Here is a 24,765-nt window from a genome sequence, read left to right on the forward strand (position 1 = left end):
GTTGAAGGAAGAATATGGAGGTAGAAAAAGGTATAAAGCTATACTTGTGGTGAAGGGGTTTGCATAAAAAAAGGGTATAGACTTTGATGAGATCTTTTCTCTTGTTGTTAAAATGACTTCAATCAAAACTATTTTAAGTCTAGTAACAGCTGAATATTTGCATCTTGAGCAGTTAGATGTAAAGACAACCTTTCTCCATCGGGATTTGGAGGAAGAGATATATATGCAATAGCCACAAGGATATGAGGTAAAAGGGAAGAAGAAACTAGTGTGCAGGTTGAAGAAGAGCTTGTATGGCTTAAAACATGCTCCAAGGTAGTGGTATCTAAAATTTGACAATTTATGTCTGAACAAGGTTATACTAGATGTCACTTTGATCATTGTGTTTATCTCTAAGGAAAAATTATGGCAGCTATATTATATTGTTATTGTATGTAGATGACATGCTTGTTGCGGGTTCTAACATGAAAGAAATAAATGTGCTCAATAGAAAATTGGTGAACTCATTTGCAATGAACGATTTGGGTGTTGTAAAACAAATCCTTGATATGAGAATAACTAGAAACAGGAAGAATCGAAAATTAACATTGTCTCAGAGTGAGTACATAGAAAAGGTGTTGAAAAGATTTAATATGCAGAATGAAAAAATAGTTAGTATACCTTTGGCTAGCCATTTCAAACTAAGTAAGGAGGTGTGTCCCAGGATTCAGGAAGAAATGGATGATATTTCTAAAGTTCCATATGAATCAACAGTTGGAAGCTTAATGTATGCAATGGTCTGCACAAGGCCTGATATTGCACATTCAGTGGGAGTTGTAAGCAGGTACATGAACAATCCATGGAAATAACATTGGATGGCAGTGAAGTGGATTCTCAGGTATTTGAGAGGTACCACAAATCAAGCATTATACTTTGGTGGTTCAAACATTGCTCTACAGGGATATGTTGATGCAAATATGGCTGGTGATATAGATAATAGGAGGAGCACAATAGGGTATGTGTTTACTATAGGTGGAACAAATGTCAGTTGGGTTTCAAAACTGCAAAGTTTTGTTGCACTCTCAACAACAGAAGTAGAGTATGTTGCTTCTATAGAGGCTAGTAAAGAAATGATTTGGTTACAAAGGTTTCTGATTGAATTGGGTAAGAAGCAGGAGTTCGGCAGGCTATACAGTGACAGCCAGAGTTCCATACATCTTGAAAAGAACTCTGCATTTCATTCCAAGACTAAACATATACAACTCAAGTACCATTTCATACGGTCAGTGTTGGAAGATGGAAAGTTGAAGCTGGAAAATATACGCGCTAGCCAGAACCTTGTAAATATGTTAACAAAAGTTGTAACCAGGGAGAAACTGAGATTCTGCTCAGTTTCAATTGGTCTTCAAGTATGATGAAGAAGATGAGAAATAGCCAGATCCAAAGTGAATTCATTGTCCAGGAAATGAAGCAGCGGTGGAGTTACTATAATTAGTCTCCAAGTGGGAGATTGTTGGGTGTGGAGCCTAATTATCTTCCTTATTCAGAGGTATCGTTGCATTGGATGCCATTTTGTAATGTGGCGGCAATGCCACCCGTAAAAAGTACACTGCCAGGGGGGTCCAGGGCGGGAGACGATGATTATTTGGAGCCCCCCCTTGGTGGGGTATCAGGGCAATACCCCCAAAGCAAAAAATAAATGTAAAATTTCCTTTTCAAATGTTATAATTTCATAGTTAATCTGGGCCGTTCATTAGGCGGAGATCTGGTGGTAGAAGTTATGTTTAATTTAGGGTCTTTCTTCCCTAGAAAGCAACCCCTCGCTATATACGAGGCAATTGTATTGCGTCTATGTAGATCTATATTCTGAGCGAGAAAGAGAGAGGAGATTGTGTGAGAATGAAGAGGGAATTACAACAGATTTTTTGTAGGTTGTATCTCTTCAGTTTGCTGGATAATATAAAAGGAATGACTGGTTGTTTCTCCGTGGACATAGCCCAAATTGGGTGAACCAAGTATATCTAAGTCTCTCTTGTTTTATGTGTTTTCTGTGTTTATATTTCTGCAATATATTTTATGTGTTCCATTGCTCTATAATATATAATTTTCTAACATCAGACACCAATTTACTTCCAGGAGGCACAATTCCCTAACTAGAACTAAAATTAGGATATAGAAGTATTCAATGGAAACCTCTTGGATAAAATAGCATAATCATAGAGTTATATTTGAAATCTAGGTATATAAATTCTTAGGAAATTTAGAAAAAAATGGGATGTAGAAGACTAAGGGAAAATTGGCCAAAAGTTGCCCAAAATTCCACAAACCATAACTTAGAATTGGGACACTAATAGGTAAATTAAGTCTAGAGATGAAGATAATGTACATAGTAACCTAGAATCCCAAATCAAATAACACACTTTCTTAGGAAATTAAAAGAAGGCCTCCAATGACTTATAGGTGTAGATTTAACATGAGTATCAAGAATATGAAAGATACTCAAAGGTCCTATAGCCATGAAGAGGGAGTCAAGGAATGAATGTCAACATGGGTAATGCTACGATAGAATCAAATTGACATGGAAGGGAAAGTCAGATATTATAGACCCAGTGGAAGCCATAAGGAGTCTCAAAATGGAGTAACTCAACCATAAGGTTGATAATGAAAGGTTACTTGGGGCCCAAAAGGAGAAAGACCCCATTGATATTCATATTTTAGAAATCTTAAATCATTTTCAAAGATAGATAGATAGGGGATCTAATACAAGGCTGGCAAAGGAACACAACTCTAACTTCAAGAGAGAATATGCTAGAAAGTCAAGGCATTCTAAGAGTTCTAGTAGGCATTAAGACCACTCATCTAGTCATTCAACCGAGAGGGTTATGTTTCTTTAAATTATGTAAGTAACCCAAGAATATCAATAGTGAAACATCAAAGAAGGATATTTGAATTGAATGACTTGCAAGTAGATCTTAGGAATATTAAGTCTCCCACCTTCAATTATGAGCATAAGAAGGGTGAGGAATTTGACACTTGTTTGTTGGGGACAAGGAGGTATCTCCAAATGCATAAATTATTTTCCAACTTGGAGGCCCAAATTACATTTTATCCATGTGATAAACCAAACAGAGTTTGGATGTTGTAGTATAACATGGGTCATAGGTCACACTTATTTGTACTTGCATCCATTTCCAAAAGAGAAACATGGAAGAGAAACCTCACCTTTCAATTGGGTTTTAATTATTTAATGGAGACTTTTAGAATTAGCATATTGTTGTAACTAGATATGACTCTCCAAATGTGTCGTATCTTAGGCTCTATTTTAGGAGATTAGTTAGCTAGTTGGTTTGAATAGCATTTATTGTAAATGGACACTTGTTATGTAATAAGTGATCCATAATTAGAGGTAGTTAGGGCATGGAGCTTATAAATAGCTCATTGCAAGAGTGTTTGTGTTGTTCGGGTGTAAACTCTTGCAAAATCAAATTATGTAATTATTTTTTTCTGATTAATAAAATTACGTGTCTGAGGAAACTTCTGCCATTATTGTGGTATCAGAGCTCCAGTAACGTTGCAGTGGATATGAAGAGGAGATTCCAGCTCTACAAGTTTGTGGAAGACTCCCTTGAATTGATCAGCAAATGATTGGTATGAATTTTTCCAGTTTTATGTTCAAATGAATATATATATATATATATATATATATATATATATATATATATATATATATATATAGATTTTAGATTTTTTTTAATCTGAAAATCAATGTAAAAATTTCTGCTACACAAGTATTTATTCCTCACTGGTTTCTTAAGTTTGTTGTTTGAACACAATCTGCCACGCGAGGAATTGTGAATTGTGGGGTATTTTTTTGTGTTTTTTCCATCATAAATCTTAATATTTTTATTGCTGGATCGAGCAAAGTTGAAACCTCCGTTGGCGTCACTGGATAGATTGTGTGGATCGCCTGTGTAATGATCTCAGGCAATCTCAAAATCAGAGTTTTCATCTAGCAGTTGGAACCATAGTACATTGGCATCATCAGCTCCAAGTATTCTTGGGTCATAAAAATCTGTTGGCAACGCTGATTCAATAACTGTTGTGTCCCTTTGCGAATTCTAAAACTTTGCAGCTTTTTCTAGAACACTTCCCAATTCAGCGATGGTTGTTGGCGAACTCATCTCGGCACTATGATCGGGCAGAAAAATTGTGTTGTTGGCATCCAACATAAAAAGGAGAAAACGTTTTCATGCACAGTCAAGCTCACAAATTGACAGGCGAAGCGGTTTTTTATATTCTATGGTCAAAATCGTCAGATTGACAAAGGAATTTTGGCAGAATGTCCCTGGAACCCGCGACGAACAGAATCTTTTGAAACTGGAAGTGAAATCTTTAGATGTTTTATCTGCTTTGACAAGGTAAACTTCAGCATTATTTGCAAAATTTTCCAGAACGTTTCAAATTATTCGGTACATAAAAGCAAAAGCAACAAATTCCTGCGGTTTGTACATGAAATCACTGGAGATGTGGTCCATTACATTTTAACAAAAAGAATAAAAAAACCAGAAGTGTGATCGATGTTCATAGATCGGAAGCTGATCGACGTTCTTCGGTGCTGTGGCCTTTTAGGCGTGCTGAATTTTTATCTTCATGCAATATGCGGTGTTTGGCTGAAGCAGCGGATCTCTAAGTTGTTGTCTTGATTTTTTTTTACCTTCCCCTGTTCAAGCTTTATTTGCGCTTCTCAACGATAGTTTATTTGATGTATCAACATAAAATAGCCGATTTTGTCATGAGTGGTATGGTGTTAAACAAAAGAAAGTTTAAAGTTAAATTGTAAAGTGAAGAAGCAGAGCGATAAGGTTTTTTAATATTGTATTTTGGAGAGATATGGAGTTTTTTTAATTTATTGTTTGAGGAGTAATAAGGGGATTTGTAAATTTTTGGATTTTAATTGTAATATTTGTGGAGCAATAAGGTGATTGTAATTTTTTGGAGCAATAAGGAGTTTTTTTTTGTAATTTTTTGAAGGAGATAAGTGTAACTCAAAGTAATTTTACTTTGAGGGGGGGTAACTTTTTTTTACCAGATTGTGCAAAAGCACCATTGTAAAAGTCAAATTTTGAAAGTTGCCTTGTAAAAATTTGAGATATTGACTAGAGCCAAGTGCAAAGCTCAGTCAATTTTCTCCTGTTTTGACGACTATTCGAGGGTCAAGGCCAAGCCCCGATAGATCATGTTTTTTGCGTCGTGTGTTGCTATTGTGTTGCGCATCTTGAGTTTTTTGGAGCTTGATTCGTGGTGTGAAGTCTTAACGCTACAATGTCTAAGTTGATTAATTTGTTTTCTGATTCCGACAAACTTGAAGGCACCAAATCTTATAAAACATGGCATCGTCTCATCGAAAGCACACTCATTTACAATGAATTATGGCAGGGAATATGTGATGGAGATGTTAAGCCGAATAAACCCACAGATGCAGCTGCACTAGCAAAATGGGAAATCAAGAATGCTAAAGCCTTAGCTCTTATTAAATCGTCTGTGAATGATGAAATGTATGTCCATATAGAAAATGCTATAGATGCATGGTCTGCCTTGAAAACTTTTAAAGACCTATTTGATACTCAGCCTGAATCAAAGAAAGTTGATCTACAATTAAAATTGTTGCAACAAAAATTAACTGAAGGCGGTGATATTCTTGAATATATCTCAAGACTTAAGAATATTAGGCAGGAAATTATTAATGCTGGTTTTCCCGCAATTGATGATAGCTTTATGGTCACAATTGTAATTGCTGGACTTCCTTCTTCCTACACACATTTTTTAGAGACTCTACAAGTAACTGGGAAATTAGAGAAACTAAAGTTTGATGATCTTTGTGAAATGTTCAGTCAACATGATAAAACTTTTGGGAAGAAGAAGAAAGATGGTGAAGATGTTTTTCTCACAGAGGCCAGCAGTAGTAAATCATCAGCAGACAGTTATCGAGGCAGAGGCAGATGGAATCAGAATCAAGCAGCACATAATTGTTAGGTAAACTTGACTCGGGATAGAGTCAAAAGTTGACCAGGGTAAACATTGATGGTTTTGGGGCACATGGTATTGTGCACCCATGGTATTATGCCCGTGGTATTATATGTAATGGAGCCTACAAAAGGCTGGAAGGAATTAATTGTAATGAAAAGGCATGGAGGTGAGCGGTGAAGGCTCACTTGGCCGGATTGGCCAGGGTTTTGGCCAAGGATAATGAAATTTCATTATGATTGGGTTTTTCCCCGGATTTTGGGTTTTCCTGGATAAACATGTGTATTTATGTGTTTATGGTTATTGCTGGTAAATTTTATATTTATTCCTCTCAGTATTTATTTATGTTATGTAGTGAATTTCTTAACAATTGGTATCGGAGCCAGATATTGGCTTCAAAGGGATTCTTTGATTCCAGGGGTTTATAGTTCTTGATGAGATTAATGCAGCGTTTTTCCAGATCTGGGTTTGGAAAATAATGGTGGAACAACCGTACGTGGAAGAACCTCGAGGAGAATATGCGGAAGATAGTGCCATAACCGCCAGGGATCGCAGTGCATTTGGGATATTTACGATTTGGAACATTTTGACGAATTATTCAGGGTTCATGCAGCTTCAAAAATTGTTCATTTTTTGCTACGTCAGGCCACTATTGTTGGAATCTACAAGCTTCTATCAGGCTCGCAGTTGGAGTGGTTTGATAGAAGTTTTTGAGAAAATCAAATTGAGAGAGGATGGATCAGAATCGCAGCAACAAGAAACGAAAAAAAAAATTAATGAAGTCAAAATTATTGCATGTAAATGGGCATACTACTTTAAGACCTGGTAAGGCATGTGTACCCTTGGGTGATCACCGGTAAATTCTGGGTTAGACCTAGGTGAAAGGGGGGATGTCGGGTTAACAATACCCGGGGTAAAAACTCTAAGGGGGGTAAGAACTAGAGTGAGCAGGATTAGCTCACTTAGCAAGTTTGGCTGGAGTTAGTCAAGGAACCCCAAGTCAAGTTTAAGGGGGGAATTGTTAGGTAAACTTGACTCGGGATAGAGTCAAAAGTTGACCAGGGTAAACAGTGATGGTTTTGGGGCACATGGTATTGTGCACCCATGGTATTATGCCCGTGGTATTATATGTAATGGAGCCTATAAAAGGCTGGAAGGAATTCATTGTAATGAAAAGGCATGGAGGTGAGCGGTGAAGGCTCACTTGGCCGGATTGGCCAGGGTTTTGGCCAAGGATAATGAAATTTCATTATGATTGGGTTTTTCCCCGGATTTGGGGTTTTCCTAGATAAAAATGTGTATTTATGTGTTTATGGTTATTTCAGGTAAATTTTATATTTATTCCTCTCACTATTTATTTATGTTATGTAGTGAATTTCTTAACAATAATCGAGGTCGAAGCCAAAGCAGAGGAAACAATTTTAACACAGGAGGAAGGAATAATTTTCAAGGTAGAGGAAACAACCAAGGAAGAGGCAATTTTCAAGGACAAGGATATAATAATCAAGGTAGAGGACAATCTCAAAATAGAAGTCAAAGCATAGGCAGAGGACAATCTTCAAGAAGAGGAAGAGTCTTAAGTCAAATTGTGTGTTGAAGATGTAACAAAGTTGGCCATTATGCTGAAGATTGTCGAACTTCACTTAATAAAATTCCCAATTTTCAGCAGCATTCAGCGCAATTTGCAAATGATCAAGATGATGATAACTCAGAATATGTTTTTACTTCCTCACCAGCATCATAACTTTCATCCCATCTTAGAAGTGACTATGAAGATGCCTGGATCTTGGATTCCGGGGCAACTCAGCACATGACTTGTCGACATGATTTTTTCTGGAATTTTCAAGATTTCCAACTTAATTCCATTTTTCTTGCTGATGATACAAAACATACTCCTTATGGAAAAGGAGTAGTAAAAGTTTTTCTCCCTGGAATTGGAGAAAAAATGATTTCCAATGTATGGTATGTACCCAGTTTTAAGAAAAATTTGCTCTCTTTAGTCGTGATTCGACAAGTAGGACATCAGGTGATTATGGAAGATGGTTTAGTGAAGATTAATTCAGTGAAACAGAACTTGAAAACAGTCATGACAGGTTATGAAGGTGGAAAACTGTTACGAATGAAAGGGACAGTTATTCCAAGGCATTCTGATTTTGCAGGGGCAGTGACTACAGGTATTTCACCTATAAGACTATGGCATGTAAGATATGGACATTTGAATTTTGAGAGTCTTTCTCAATTGCAGAAACAAGGAATGGTTAAAGGACTTCCCACATTCAAAAGGGAAAATGCAAAATGTGAAGCTTGCATTTATGGCAAACAAAGTCGAGAAAGTTTTCCAACAAGTTCATGGCGTGCAAACAGGCGGCTACAACTAGTTCACAGTGATGTTTGTGGACCACTACAAACTTACTTTGGTGGATGAAAATATTTCTTACTATTCATTGATGATTTCAGCAGAATGACTTGGGTTTACTTTTTGAAGAACAAGTCAGAAGCATTTGATAAATTTAAAATTTTTCGCCAACTTGTTGAAAATGAAGTCAAAGAAAAGATAGGTACTCTCAGGACAGATAATGGGGGAGAATTCACTTCAAATGAATTCAAAACTTATTGCAGTGAAAATGGCATAAGACGACATCTTACAAATGTTTACACTCCACAGCAAAATGGAGTAGTCGAAAGAATGAATCGCACCTTGTTAGGAATGGCGAGATCCATGTTAACTTTCAAGAGGTTAAGTCCAACATATTGGGCAGAAGCAATACATACAACTGTCTACTTAAGAAACAGATCTCCAACTGCTTCTTTAGATAGAATCACACCTTATGAAGCTTGGTTTGGTTTCAAACCTCGAGTTAAACATCTTAGAGTTTTTGGGTCAGTTTGTTATGCCTTAGTTCCGAAAGAAAAACGAACTAAGCTTGACTCAAGAAGTTTAAAATGCATAATGATTGGCTATTCTGATGAGAAGAAAGGGTATCATCTTTTGACCAATGGAAAATTCATTGTGAGCAGGGATGTCATTTTTTATGAAACTGAGAGTAAAAGTGCTGAAGAAATTGAAAATCTTCTTCACAAGTTAGAAACTAAGGGAAGTAAAAGAAATGGAAAAATGCAAAGTCAACCAAATTCACCAAATTGGTATGAACTTGATTTTCCTTCCTCTGAAGATGAGTCATCCAGTCCATCTACATCAACAACATCATCTGGGTCTTCTAGCAGTTCATCCGCATCTCCAAGCAGCAGCAGTTCTTTTGACAGCGATTCTCCACATTCTTCACCTGAACGACGAACATCAGTTTATATTAATCCTATTTACAATGATGGAGACTTTACAGAAGCGCAAACAAGTGAGCACCAACTTCCGAAATGGGCAGTTCAACTTTTGAAAGATGTAAAACCTGATGAAAAGAATAAAACAGACACCAGAAGGGCACATAGAAGTGAAGGCAATTTTGCCTTGATAGCAAATGATTCTACTGAACCTTCCACATACAAAGAAGCAGTAAAACATAAAGAATGGCAACAGGATATGGTTGAATAATATCAAGCAGTAATTGATAACAACACTTGGAAACTTGTTGATTGTCTAGCAAATTTTAAACCCATAGGATGCAAATGGGTTTACAGAATTAAGTATAATCAAAAGGGAGAACTTGAAAAGTATAAAGCACAACTTGTCGCAAAAGGTTTTGCGTAGTAGGAAGGCATTGATTATGAGGAAACTTTTTCTCCTACAGCTAAATGGAACACCATCCGATTAACACTTGCATTGGCCGCTCAGAAAGGAAGGAAAGTTCATCAAATGGATGTGAAAAAGCTTTTCTCAATGGAGATTTACAGGAGGAGGTGTATATGACCCAATCGCCAGGTTTTGAAATTGAAGGACAAGAACATAAAGTCTGCAAATTGATTAAGGCTTTATATGGATTAAAACAAGCTCCCCGAGCTTGGTATGCAAAGATGGATGACTACCTTAAGAAAGTTGGTTTTCAACGAAGTGAATTTTATGATACTTTGTATGTGCGACAACAGGGAAAATATCTGGTAATTCTTGTTATGTATGTAGATGATTTGATCATTATTGGCAACCATGATGATCATATTGCACAGGTGAAAAAGGAGTTACAAGCAAATTTTAAGATGACAGATTTGGGATTACTTCACTACTATCTTGGAGTTGAAGTCTTCCAATGTCCACATCATATTTTCATTTCTCAGAGTAAGTATGCAGCAGAGGTTCTTCAGCGATTTGGCATGCAAGATTGCAAGCCCGTTCTTACCCCCATGGAGCAAAACTTGAAACTTTCAAAATTTGAAGGGGGGAAAAGGTGGACAATACAACTTACAGACAGTTTATTGGAAGCTTGATTTATTTGACAAATACTCGTCCTGATCTATCTTATGTAGTCAGTATTCTTTCACGTTTTATGCAGGAACCACGAGACAGCCACTGAAATGCAGCCAAAAGAGTTCTTCGATATATCCAAGTAACAAAAGATTTTGGTCTTCTTCACACAAAGACTAAAAATTTTGTACTTGGTGGATATTTTGGTGCCGACTTTGTTGGGAGTATTGATGATCGAGCATCAACATCAGGTTATTTAATGAATATGGGGTCAGAAACAGTATCTTGGAGTTGTAAGAAACAAGCTACAGTGGCCACTTCTTCAGCAGAAGCAAAGTACATTTCAGCATGGGAAGCAGCATGTGAAATTGTTTGGTTGCGCCGAATTTTGCAGGACTTGGGCATTTCTCAGGCAGAAGCTACATCATTATTCGTTGACAGCCAGTAAGCCATCAAACTTGCCAAGAACCCAGTATTTCATTCAAAGACAAAGCATGTGGACACCAAGTATCATCATATCAGGTCTCTCATTACCAAAGATGTCCTCAAACCAGTTTATTGTCCTTCCGAAGATCAGATCTCCGACATTTTCACGAAACCGCTTGGCAGAATAAAATTTACTAAGTTCAGGGATGAACTTGGTATCTGTTGTAATGTATCTTTGGATCATAGGGGGGAATGTTAGATGATCCAAAAATACAATTTTATCATAGGTTATACAATTAGAATAAAATAATTATTAATTTAAGATATTAAATTAATAATTATTATTCTAGAATGTTTAATTATTTAATGGAGACTTTTAGAATTAGCATATTGTTGTAACTAGATATGACTCTCCAAATGTGTTGTATCTTAGGCTCTATTTTAGGAGATTAGTTAGCTAGGTGGTTTGAATAGCATTTATTGTAAATGGACACTTGTTATTTAATAAGTGATCCATAATTAGAGGTAGTTAGGACATGGAGCTTATAAATAGCTCATTGCAAGAGTGTTTGTGTTGTTCGGGTGTAAACTCTTGCAAAATCAAATTATGTAATTATTTTTTTCTGATTAATAAAATTACGTGTCTGAAGACACTTCTGCCATTAAGAAAGATGCATTATCATCACCAATGACCAATATATATTGTCTTAAGGAGGACATTTAGTGATTTACATGTTATGCTTTTATGTTTTGTTGTTTGAATAAATTTTTGTATATTAGCTACGGAACGAAGCCTATTCTGCATCTAATCGGTTGTTCCACAACTACCTTCATGCTTTAACATGTTCCACGTGTCAGAAGAAGAAACTAGCTACATGGGCAGCTTGGAAATCATCGCGACATGGACCCTGTCCTATTCACTTAGCCCAAGTCGACAAAGAAGATAGCATAAGACTACAGTCAATGGAGAAGTCAAATGCAGACACTGAAGGTAACAGGACTCTGTTTAGTGGTAATTAACATGTTTCACAGTGATGGGAAGTGTTATCCAAAACAACTACCTGTACCTACGAACTCCAGCAGCCACTTGTACAACTGAATCCAACAACGACCATGTCTTGGATTTATGTCTCTAGCAGCCGAGGAAGAAATTCTGCATATCTATCTTCTACGTGTTTGATTGTAGCATGTTTTTCTCTACAAACAGTTACATGGTTTTTCTTATAAATACCTGTGTAAAGGACCGTATAAGAGGGAGGTGATAGTGATAGTTTTATTCTGAAATCAAGTTATGAACTCTGTAATTTCTGGGAATTTTGTGCCCCTGTTTTTAATATGAAGACTGCATGTTTTATGAGAATCTGAAAGAGTTTCCTTGGAGTTGATTGAGCAAGCGTAGCCTAATCAGTTGCAGAGGGCCCCTGCACTAAAAAAGGTTTCATTTCATTTTATTTTTCTTCTTCTTGTTAACTGTAAATTCATCATTTTCTTTCACAGTGTTTATAGTCATTTTCTTACTGACAATGTTTATAACGCAATTTCCATCATTTTCTTATTAACAGTGTTCATAATTTAGAGTAGCTTCCATTTGCTTGATCTCTTTCTAGTTTTTATCAGTAGTTAGAAGATGAAACTTAGTAATGTAATTTAGTTTACTTCATTCACTATTTTGCTAGTTTAAATTCTCAATTACACTGATCAGTGCCATTTACTGTCTTTGCCATTTTATTTTTAGTTTACTGACTCATGGTGTTAATGAATGTTTCTGAAAAAACCCTTCAAGTTGATAATTCATCCTAAACTAAGTGGTTGAACATTTCATTTATGCAATGAGTCTTTGTTGCATCTTTGTATTTGCTTTCTCTTAGATTAATGAAGTACATAATTCCTCAAATTTCATCCCAAGGAGACTTTCTCCCAAAATTGAGAGGCAGAGTAACTAAGTATTTCATTTAGTTTTATTTATGTAATTAGTTAGGCATCAGTTGCAAATTTCACTTTTAGTTCTTAATTCATGATTTGGAAATAATGGTAAAACAGGAATAGAAACTTTGTTTTCATTTCTTGCTTAAGCTTTGCTTCCAAGTCTTTCTCAGCGCTGTTTTCATTTTTTAGATTTTGAGTAGTCCTTACAAAAGTTATATTTAAGTTTTTGATAATTACATTGTAAATATTTAGGGATTAAAAGACCAGAAATCCCCCAAAACAACATAAAACACAAAAACACCAAACTAAGAAGGGCTATCTAGCACAAACAATGCACTAAACTTCATCAGTTTACGATATCTGGATTGATAATTTATGTAGAGCAATTTAGGGCACTAAATTGACCAAACAGTCAGTATCCAAGACTATCATCGAGCTTGTATAAATAGTACTGTCATATCGCAGAGTTTAAGGCAAACTTTCACAAGGCGTATATGAAAGCGATGAAGGACTCAATGGAGACATGGCATCCATTGCCATACTTGGTAACAGAAGATGATCTCCTTGCGGTAGTGCAAGAATGTCTAGAAGAATGGATGACTCCACCCACTGGAGCGGTTGGAGCAGTTAGAACAGAAAAGGGTATCTCGCAGGGTGTGAGTACAAGTAGAAAATATGTTGATGAAGAAACTAAGGAAACAGGGTGAGGACAGGAACACGAAGAACACCTCAGTGATGTGGGGGTATCAGAAGACTCATCTTTTGTCGTAAAAATGAGACCAAGAAAGAAGAAAAAGTCAGATAAGGGTAAGGGAGCGGTGTCTCTTGCCCTCACTGATGGGGACATCAATGAGATAGTGGAAAAGATCCAAGAGATCAACACAAAAACATGGAACAAGATTGATGATCACTACAAAGCGATCTGGCTAAGGTGCAGTAGGGCATCGTGGAGCTAAAGGCGTTGCCACAAGCAGTGAGGTTACCAGAGTAGGTAACTCAACCGTTGTAACTAGAACAAAGACTGGAAACAACTTTCGGAGTTAGGATGTTCCACGTGCCAGTTGAGGCACTGAAGTTTGAAGCAGTAGCAGAAAAAGAGTGATCCAAAGCATGGTGCAATGTCCAGATGTATGTTGTTGCGCTACCCCACCAAGTGTTGCATGAATTTCACTAGGGTATCACCGCATAATTGCAGGAACAAGAGCAATGTTTGTCGTTGTTAAAATCAAAGGAGGAGTCAGAAAAAGCATTGATGAAGAAGGAACTGGAGCAATTGGTCGAGGATAGAGAGGAAGCAACAACGAGAATAGATGGACAAGGCCATTGTTGAGACTTGCAGCACAGTTCCAGATATGCACGTCTGTGAGGATGAAGCACAAACAGAAAAGGTCGCAAAGCTCGCCCTCGCGATCAAGGACTCAAAGGAAACTGTGGCTAAGTTGAAATTTGAATATGAAGTATAGGTATCAGATTTGTGAATAAGGTTGCAGCAAGTGACACCACCAGAGGTTCAGGAGCAGAGAAAAAGGGACCTCGGTGTAGCATTGAAAGGCATATCTAATACAGTGGAAGATTGTGGAAAACTTCTCGACGATACGATGGATATTTGGACCTCACTGCAAGAGGATCCAAACATCTTGAAGATTGAGGAGGAAGCGTAGGCCAAGCAGAAGTGGCGTGATGAGATCCTGGTAGTTGTGAAAACCTTACCAGTCTTGCAGAGGCTTGCCAACATTACTAAAGGAAAGAACCTCCAGGCATAAATCAATGAGCTTCGAAGGAAAGCACAGATCTTGTAGGTGAGGACTCAGGAAGCCCTACAACTTTCGCAGGCAGTGGACAAGAGGCTGAAGGAATTGAAGAAAAGGGAAGCAAAATTACTATAAAATATTGTTGGCCCCACTGCAGAAGCTTTGCTTAAGGAGGTGCGCCAGGAACAAAAACTGATGGCAGAAACAATCCAATAGTACAATGAAGTGTACAACGCGATTGCAGCAAAGATCAAGGGTGCTGAAGCTAAGTGAATTGGGACGAGTCACAGGTGAGTGTTGGGGGCCTGTTGGGCATGGCCCAACTTGGTCCAATTTTTGGGTGAAATAACCTGCAGAGGAAGGAGTGGACCGAGCGGAGCTCGAAAAGATATATTCATTGAGCGATGTTTTAGGGCTTTGGGGATGGGACAAAGCCCTTATTTTGTAATGGGTATCAAGTATTAGTCCTTGTTTTGTGGATCCATAGCATGTGGACCATGGTTTTTGTAAAGATGAAATGTATTTAAGGAGATATAATACTTTGTAAACGATATCATAGAGGTAGAACATAATAGAAGATCATAAGTGATTGAGCCTTGTTTTCTCTGTAGTTTTGGGGAAGGCTACGTAGCTGAATGTGCGGAGGCCTAGAAGAGTTTGCAGCTGAGTGCGCAGACCACCTGCAGCTGGGTGTGCAGGTCAGGGAAGTGCATGTAATTGAAGATCCTTTTAATAAAAAAGAAAGTTTTGGCAAAGTGTTGCATCTCTTTATGTGTTTATTTCCTATTGTTATGTATCTGGTTATGCATTCTTTTCACTGAATTATGCGAGGAACTGTAACATATATTGTTATTTTTTAGAGTTTATGGATTTAATGTGAATCTATTAAATTAATCATTTACGTGAATTTATTTATGTACGTGAAGTTATAAGATCAATATAAAGTAGAAGTAAATACACGACGCCACTACATTGATATCCCTTCGCCTGTAGAAACCTGGTTCTGCAACCTCCCATAACTGCTTCGGGTGAGATTGCGATATGTTGCAGGTCATTGCCGAAAGGGCCAGTAGTTGAGGGTTTTTTTGGTACTTAGCACACTCTGAACCTGGGTCAAGCCCCCTCAAACCAACACCTCCTCACATGCTCCATACCACTCTGTGAGTTTCAAAGGTGAGAAGCTTGATGCTACGAAGTACTTTTGTGTGTCCCCCATGTGGGCAACCCATTTGCCACCACTGCACATTGTACCTTCCATGCTTTCAATCCAGCCACCTACCTAGTCACCCTCCACATGGATGCACCGTAGGCCCAATTAGCCACTCATGTCGCCATTTAGCATCCACCTAACTGCATGACACGTCAACCCCAAAAATTATAGTCACCATGCACAATCAACTCAACATGTGAATGGCCCTATATCCTGATGACAATAGCATGATGACATTAAACTCTTCCTTCCAAATAGATCCCCACACGTGTCATGTGTTAAGTAGTATAAAATCATACAAGGGGTCCATTTCTGGTAAGTTCCACTATTAATAGTCAACCCAAACCACACACCTATAACCTTCCAACTGCCAAATTTTGTAAATTTTGAGCACAAACCTTGCAAATTAGAGTTGCAGGCTAAATATGTTTGCCAATTCTTCTTGTCAAGGGCTACGCACTTCAAAATTCAAGAGAATTTGTCTCATTTGAGACCCTATCCTCACATTGCAAAAAATGTGCGCTCCTTTTAAAGAAAATCCTTTTTCCCTAAGCATAGAATTCTATAAATCCATGGAATTAGCCTCTTAGATGCATTGTTACGCTGGAATAACCTTACTATCTGCGAAAATTATTTTTCTAAAGCTCAAAAACTCTAAGTGGTCATTAACACTTGCGCCATCATTCTTAGGCTCAAAGTTTGAAAGGTCCTCCTGCCGAGTTGTCCCTCTTAAACATAGCTACCGATCAAACGAGAACTATTACCTCAAAACGGGTACTCTAGCCCAAAAACCCCCAAAAAACATGAAAAAACAGGTTGAAAACGAAAAGTGTTGATGGTGGAATAACATTATTTTTTTATGTGGTACTTTTTCAACATTTTTAAAAAATGGCAGTAAAAACCAAATTTTTGTGTGCAAAAAACACCAACAAAAAAAAAATGTTGATGTTGGAATAACATCTTCTTTTTCAAGGTTAATTTTCAACAATTTTTAATAATGACGTTAAAAATGAAATACCATGACTCTGAAAATATTTAAATTTCCAACAATTTTCAAGCATGAACTTTAAAAAAATTACTTATAATTGTTTTCAATCATAGCATTAAAGATAAAATATTCATGACTTAGAAAAACAGTAAAATATTGACAATTTTTCAACCATGGAATTAAAACCAAAGATTATGACTAAAAAAAAAATGTAAGTTTTCAAAATATTTCAAACATGACATTATATGGAAAAAAAATTATGACTAAAAAACCTTAAAAAATAAAAGAAAAGAAAAACAATAAAAAAGTAAAAAAACATAAACAAAATTAACTTGTAAAAATTAAAAACTAGAAAAAAAAAAAACAAAACAAAACAAAACAAAAAACAAAAAAAACACACACACACACACACAAAAATAATACAAGAAAATAAATTTTCAAATATTGCAAAAAAATAAAAACACAAAATTTATTGGCTCCGGCTTTGCCTGTTGCTGTCGATATGCTGTGGCATGTTGAATGAAGCCTTGCCGAGAAGATTTCCGCTGGAACAATGAATGTAGTGGCATTTGGATCAAAGTTTGAAAAGAAGAAGTGTCGCGACAAAATGTGTTGGTACATGGGGTACTACCTTGCCAATGGTAGTATGGAATAGCAAGCGCGAACATGAAGACTGTCATGAAAACAAATCCCATCAGCTAAATTTTTTTCTTCCGATGTCGTTGATCAAGGTGACTGTGAACTAGTAGTCGGGGACTGTCGAGCACAGAGCAATAATCAACTTCACTTTTGCTATTTTATAGACTTGTTCAATGGTGTTCATTGTTTGGGGAAGGGCAATCCGTCCCACGACCCTGAAGATGTCCTTTTGGAATAGAGTTTGGCTGTAGAATGCGATGTCGAAGAAAAACCATGTGCTTACTGTACCCAGTAGATGCCAACCGTGTCACCTTGCAAACTCTTTGGAAAATAAACCAAACTTCCGTCCAGTCCTTGCAGATATCCAGGTCAAGAATCTTCGACATGTCAGCGACAGCTTTTTCTTGGTCCTTTGCGATGAGTGTTGTGTACCGAGCTATTTGGGGCATTTTCATTCGCCAATAGTACGTCAATGCAGGGGGTAGGGCCCCGAACGTTAGTATTATCCGCCATACATAATCATCTTGGGTAATGGCTAGACCCGGAGGATCGCTCTTGTATGCGCGGTAATACTTGCTTAGGAATCTAGCAGACACGATAAGAGAGATGGTACCCCCGGCTAGAATCCCAAAGCCTTGCATAGCAAACACAATCTCCATGAAGGCCCCTCGGGTTCTCTTGTTTTCATACTCAGACATAATGGTGGCGGATAAAGGATAACCTCCGCCGATGCCGAAGCCAAGCCAGAATCTGAAAAAGTAGAGAAGAGCCATTACTGCTTTGATTGTCTTGCCAGAAGAAAGACCGGATGCGATGGAAGTAATGACCATGAGGATAAGCATTATTTCATAGATTTTGTTTCGTCCCAGTTTGTCGCCCATCCAACCAAAGAAAACTTTCCCTGCAAGTGTTCCACATAAGGCCAATGCGATTACCGCAGTTGTGACATTTGGAGGCAGAGCACCGAGATTCTTTCCATCAAAGTAATAAATCCTCCCCAATAGACTCGTAATGGTGGTGATGCAGAAAAAATCATAGGCATCCGTGAAGAAGCCCATACCTGCAATAATAATTGCAGTATAGTGGTACCATTGTGTTCTTGCCAAGTCCAAGACGTTTACCACGTAAAGCTGTTTTTTATCCATGCTTCCAAGCTTTCCTCTGAAAATATGCACAAGATGTTTAACACGTAAAGTTGTTTTTTAGCCATGCTTCCAAGTTTTCCTTTGAAAATATTTACTATTGACAAAGAGACATAGTAAATTGTTAATTAGCCCCTGCCACCCCGGGCTTGCTGGGCCCCAGGGATGGGCAGGGAGGGAGCTGAGGGAGCTCGCTCCCTGCCCACCCCCACGACCCAACAGGCCCTAGGGTGGCAGTGGTCGATTCCCGAAATCGGCACTTGCTAACCCAGGGCCTTTTTTCTCTGTTTTCTTATTTATTATTATTATTATTATTATTTAAATGATTTATATTATAATGTTTCATTTTAATATTCAATTTTTTTTAATTTTTTTTAATATTTTATTTTATTTTTATTTTTTTACGAGTAAAATTTGATTTCTTTTTTACATTTTATAGTTTTTTTTTGTCTCTTTTATATATTTTTTATATTTGATTTTTTTTGTCATATTTTTTGTTTTTTATTTTATGTTTTATTACTTGTTATTATTTTATTGTTTTTATTCTTTTTCAATATTTGAAATTTGTTTTCTTTTGTATTATTTTTTGTTTTTTTTTTTTTATATTTTTTAGTTTTTTTTTTTAATATTTGTTTTCTTTTGTATTATTTTTTGTGCTTTTTTATTACTATTAATTTTTTTTAACATTTGATTTTTTTTTACAATTTTTTTTTTTACTTTTTTTTTTATTTTTATACTTTTTTAGATTTGATTTTTTTGTCATGTTTTTTTATTTTATTTTTTGTGTACATGAAAATCACCAACATTAAAAAATATCTACCCTTAACATTTTAGAAAATTTAAAGTGTAAAAAATAATCCCCCTAAACAAAAAGGGTTGATATTGTATTAGCACTTTTCAAAATCAAGATGTAAATCACTAACAAAAAAAAATGTTCATACTAGATATGTAAAAAAAATTAAATTGTCAAAAATAAGCCCTCAAAAAAACTTTGTGTTGATGTTGCATCAACACTTTTTAAATTAGCATGAAAATCACTAACAAAAAAAATGTTCATACTAGATACATAAAAAAATTTAAAGTGTCAAAAATAATCCCTCAAAAAAAAATTGTGTTGACGTTGCATCAACACTTTTCAAAATCAGCATGAAAATCACTAACATTTTAAAAAAATATTCATACTCGATACATAAGAAAATTTAAAGTGGCAAAAATATGCTCCAAAAAAAACAAAAAAATGTTCATACTAGATACATAAAAAAACGTAAAGTGTCAAAAATAAGCCCTCTATAAAAAAATGTGTTGATGTTGCATCAACACTTTTCAAAATCAGCATGAAAATCACTAACATTTAAAAAAAATGTTCATACTTGATGCATAAGAAAATTTAAAGTGCCAAAAATATGCTCCAATTTTTTTTTGTTTATTCTGAATCACCACTTTTCAAAATCAAGTGATTTTTTTTGCTACCTCAAAAAAACGGGTACTAGGTCATTTTCTCGTTTGACTAGTAACTAAGTTCTTATTCTACGACATGTGGAATCATGTCATTTTCTGACATGGATACCTTGAATCTCTCTTCAAGCTTTACTATGTCCAACAACTGATCAGATGTCTCCACATGTTTCCCTATCAAATGGCTTCCCCATTGACAAGGCGTTTCATAGATGTAAAGGGAAAGGATAAAGAAATAATTTGCCCTGACACAAACATCAGTACTCGGGGTTTTCCAGTGTCATCATCTGAATTAAGAAAGTCCATTCATACTCTGCTTGAGCAGGTGGACTCCTTGATCACTCTGGAGGATGTCAAAGAGCCATGGTCTTCACTTTCAAGTCTAAGATAGAAGCTGGAGACAGCCGAGGCAAAACTCCACTAGGAAAATGAATATATTAGAAAATTGGAAATTCAATTGGTGCTTCTAGGGAGAGAGAAATCCAACAAACCCTCTTTCAAAACAACTAAGAGGATCATCTGAGACAAAATCATGAGGCTAGTAAATAAGCATTGGGGACATTTGGAGTTGACGTAGGAGAAGATAGAAATTGTCAAGGTGGCTTGCAGGGAAATGAATATGCTCAAAGGAATTATTGGGAAGACCTCAATCAAAGCCAAAATATTCATATATTTTCTTAATCATATTTCGAAAGAAGAAGTCATAAAGGTGAACCTTGACCGATCCCATTTGGTAGCTAGAGCTAGCCAACTAAAAAGGAAGCATGAGTTGGTAGCATGAGTAGAAGAGAAAGAAGAAAACATGATAAATGAAATAAAATATTTTAAAGGTAAGTGTGAGGCATTGCACAGAAAAAATTTCCACCGTTCTTTGATTGACACGAAAACTTGTACCCCAAAGAGTCTTTTATAAATAGTTTAAATGTCATTAAGGAGAACCAAAAGGACTTTGAAGAAGAGAACCACCCATTGTCACACGGAATAAGTCGATCTTGCGGACAAGATAGACCTTCCTAGAATCTAAAGAAGACCTAATGACAAGCAAACCAACCATACACTATCTTTCTCTAAATATGTTTTAATAAACAATGGCAAACAAGTGTTTTTAGGGCCCACCTTAGGTCCAACACAAGTTTGTGGATGCCCTCGCTCCTTCGATCCAAATGAGCTCCTTTGTCGCGAATCTGCAAACACAAACAAGGCAAACAAATTAAATAGCACCTGAAAAGCCAATATCATAAAACATATTTAACATGAAAGTCAAGGAGTCCATGAAACAAATAACATGAGATACTTGTTGAGAAAAATGAGTTTGATTGTATTAATTCAAAAGAAGAAGAACTTTACAACTGGTGCCTTGACGTTGTACAAGCTCCTCCCAAGGTCCAGCAAGAAGTCTCCTCTACTTTGACAAGTTTCACTCACTCCCCAATGAAGCCAAAAAGGTATGTGATCTCTCCTCTTAAGCTCAACTAGGAAGTCTTGATTTCACCAGCATTTACCCTCAAAAATGTTCAGCTTCTAACCTCTCGAGCAACCAGCCCAATGCCTATATTTATAGTGCAATGGAGGGACGTTACTAGGTCCTCCTTCAAAGGGATAAAGCCCTCCTTCAAAGGGATAGCTCCTCTCATCAAGGGATTAGCTCCTTCTCTTTTGGGATGCATGAACCACCTCAGAGCGAACAATCCACGTCAAAATTCCTTCTAGAATCCTCTAGAATTAACCCAAAGTGAGTTTTTTAAGATAAAACTTGCGCCTTTTGACTTTCACAGGGGTCCGCACCCACACCGTTAGGGACAGAGCGGGCAGGTCCGCAGTTTTTGTAAACAGAAGGTGCGGGACCGCAAGTGACAGTGAGAGAAAGTGCGGAACCAGAGTTTCATTGATTTTCAATGTCTTTCTCCCATTTTCAAAGCTTGACTTGAAGAGCTGAGGTCTGAGACTTGCTTAGGAGGACAGTACAAGTGATGATAGACCCATACTGACTGCAAATAATCATGGTGACGATATTTTTGTGTAACAGATTGCCCCCTAAAGTGCAAAGTCTGTAGTATATGAGGATTTCATTGATTATTTAGGAAGAGTGAAGTACTTTATCATTTCGAGGATCATCTTGTGGAGAGCCCGGTTGGAACCTGTAAAAACATTCAATGCAAGATATATATATGAGATCATATCATCGCTGAGGTAGGCATTCCCATACTCAGATCAAAACTGACTAGAAAACTAACTACTGCTCTGATACAGGAATGATCTTGTAAAACATCACAAGTATAGACTCAGGTGGACACAGTATGGACGCAACCATCTATTTATGAATAGTCCATTATATAATGAATACAAAATTCCTCGCAGCCTGGATTGTGGAAACTAGATCCAGAGTCTTCATTTCTACTTCCCGAAACAGTACGATTCTATCCATGAGAATGAATGTGTTGATGTCGAACATGGTAGAAACCACTTGATTACCAGTCAATGATGTAAACTGTTAACAAGTGTGAGAGAAACCACCAGTGATGTCAATGGCTCTCAAAGTACCCAGTACAATCCATGAGATGCGGATAAATGTGTTGATGTTGAACATGTCACGGAATCCTTTGATCGAAGGTCAATGATGCAACCTATCGTCAAAGGCAAGAAACTTTCCATTGAGGCATGCAGATCTCAAGGTACTGACGATTTCTAGATCATCTTTCTAGATAATGAGCTGAATTCGATAGAAAGTGATCTGTCGTAGGCAAGCCCACAACACGAAATCATAGATCAAGTCGAAGAAATTTAGTTGCAAGGACTGACTCAGGGATGGTCAAGATGAATGACAGATATTTTGCAGATGAATGGCTTATTGGCAGTGACCTCTTGAACACATAACGACACGACAGATGGTTTGGTGACAATTGACCCAAAGTTAATACCCAGAAACCGGCTGAAGACTTTCAATGTGGTTTGATCAACTGTTAGGCAAAGGATTTCCCAACCCAGGTGAATAAAAGTGTCGTGTTCAAGAGTGGTTACAAAGTATGACAAACAGGCTCATTTTTCTCTCTTTTCCCCCACCATTTCTAGCAAGTACCTCTTTATTTTTGACAAGCTTGAGGAGGATAAAATTTGCTTGATTATAAGCTCATCCTTCGGATGAGTCCAACTTAGTTTAAATTCGAACCATAAGGAGTGGTTCGTTCCTGTTTGTAATTGAATAGGTCCTTTACTGTGAAATTTTAACGAGTCCAGTATATGAGAAACTCAGCGTTTTTCAATTTTAGAGAGTCTAAAAAAACTTAAGAAGACTCCAGGGTTGACCTTTTTCGTAAGTTTGTGTCTCCCAAGCCCGAAAAGGTATAAAACAATACTTGAGAGAACTGCTTGATCTTTTACGACCAAGGAGTACTTTTCGTCATTAGTGCCCTTGATCCGAAAAAGTAAAAAAGTGATCAATGACATGTCGTTTTATAACCAATATCGAATTTGAAACGACAAAAATCCGACAATCTTTTCATGTTTTTACAGTCAGAAAAGAGCTTAAAGGTGACTCTAAATTTTTTTCGTCGAAAATGATAGATTTCGCCTGAATAATCCGTTATTCTGCACAAAAACACAAACATTACTCATACCTGTTTGAAATGGATAAAAATGTCGCAAAAATACCTTTCCAAAGTGAAACATAAACAACTTTGCAATTCATTTACTCAAAAAACTTATAAAAAGGACCTTCGTCAATTCATTTTTACCGTTTGAGTTTTGGGTGAGAAAATAGTGCTTTTGCTCAGAAAACTTCCCGTGAAGATTGCGGAAAATCCAACCGTCGGAATCGAACGTCGTTTTCTCCAGGTAATCCACATCATCCTACTCTTCATTTTTAACCGTTTCAATTTTTGTTTTAGTCATTTATTTCATTTTTGGGAGGGTTTTTAGGCTTAAAACCCGCGCGCGGGGGCCCGCAGGTTTACCACTGCTAGCCTACGGACCCCGACTTTTTCTCCATTGGAAAAAGAGGTCCGCACCTTCCATGTAGACAAAGTGTGGTCCCACTCACTGTGTCTAACCCGGAGGGTGTGGTCCCCGTCGCAAGGGTTTTTAACCCAAAAACTCTCAAAAATGGACCAATCAAAATAATTTCTAGGAATTTAATTTATCCTTATACTTGATGCAGAGAGTACATCATGCTAGATTGGCGCGAACGAGAGCATGAGGATGTGGATGCTGCCGCATGGAATCATCAACCTTCACTTGATGCTTTGAGGGCGTGCGGCTTGTACAAATTCTGGGCCATTCCCGGCATGAGGGCTCAGGTGGATTTCTTACAGTGGTTGGTTGACAGATGGAGCATACAGGACCAATGCTTCTTCATTGGTGGCCACCAGCTCGAAATCAAGCCGACGGACATATATTTCTTGACTGGTTTTCTTAAGAGAGGTGAAGACTTGACTCTGTTTGGGGCTAGGCCAGGTGGCCAGTCTGTCGATAGCCTCCGGCTAGAGTACTGCAACAGCCAGGCTAGAGACAAAGGGATAAACATAAAGACCATATCCCGTCTTGAACTCATGGTGATTGCGTTTACTGTTACCAGACTTTGCGAAGCTGCCGCATTACATATTGCCACCGAATCCCAGATGCGTATGGCAGTTGATTGCTTCCGAGGCACCATCTTCAACTGGTGCGATGTTGTGTTGGCCAATCTGAAATGCCAACTGACAAGGGCCAAAAACGGACAACTAAAGACCTTTGGTTATGGGGCTTTGGTTGTGAGTTTTAGCCTGGAGAGGGTTCCTATGTTGATCCCGTAGCACCTTACTGTTGGAGTTGGGCTTCCTCAAGAGCCCAAACTGATGCGATGGGTCGCAGTTATGGCCCGTCACCCCGACGAGAGGACA

General features: G+C 37.3%; 1 pseudogene; it reads right to left on the reverse strand.

Annotated features, from left to right (window-relative positions):
- The window catches only part of LOC149261282 (low affinity inorganic phosphate transporter 1-like), a 44,067-nt pseudogene extending 25,628 nt beyond the window's left edge, over positions 1–18,439 (reverse strand).
- Between the last annotated feature and the right edge of the window lie 6,326 nt (positions 18,440–24,765).

Source organism: Pinus tabuliformis, chromosome 6, assembly GCF_031772625.1.
Source record: "Pinus tabuliformis cultivar Carrire ecotype Pingquan chromosome 6, CPIR1, whole genome shotgun sequence".
Lineage (NCBI taxonomy): Eukaryota > Viridiplantae > Streptophyta > Pinopsida > Pinales > Pinaceae > Pinus > Pinus tabuliformis.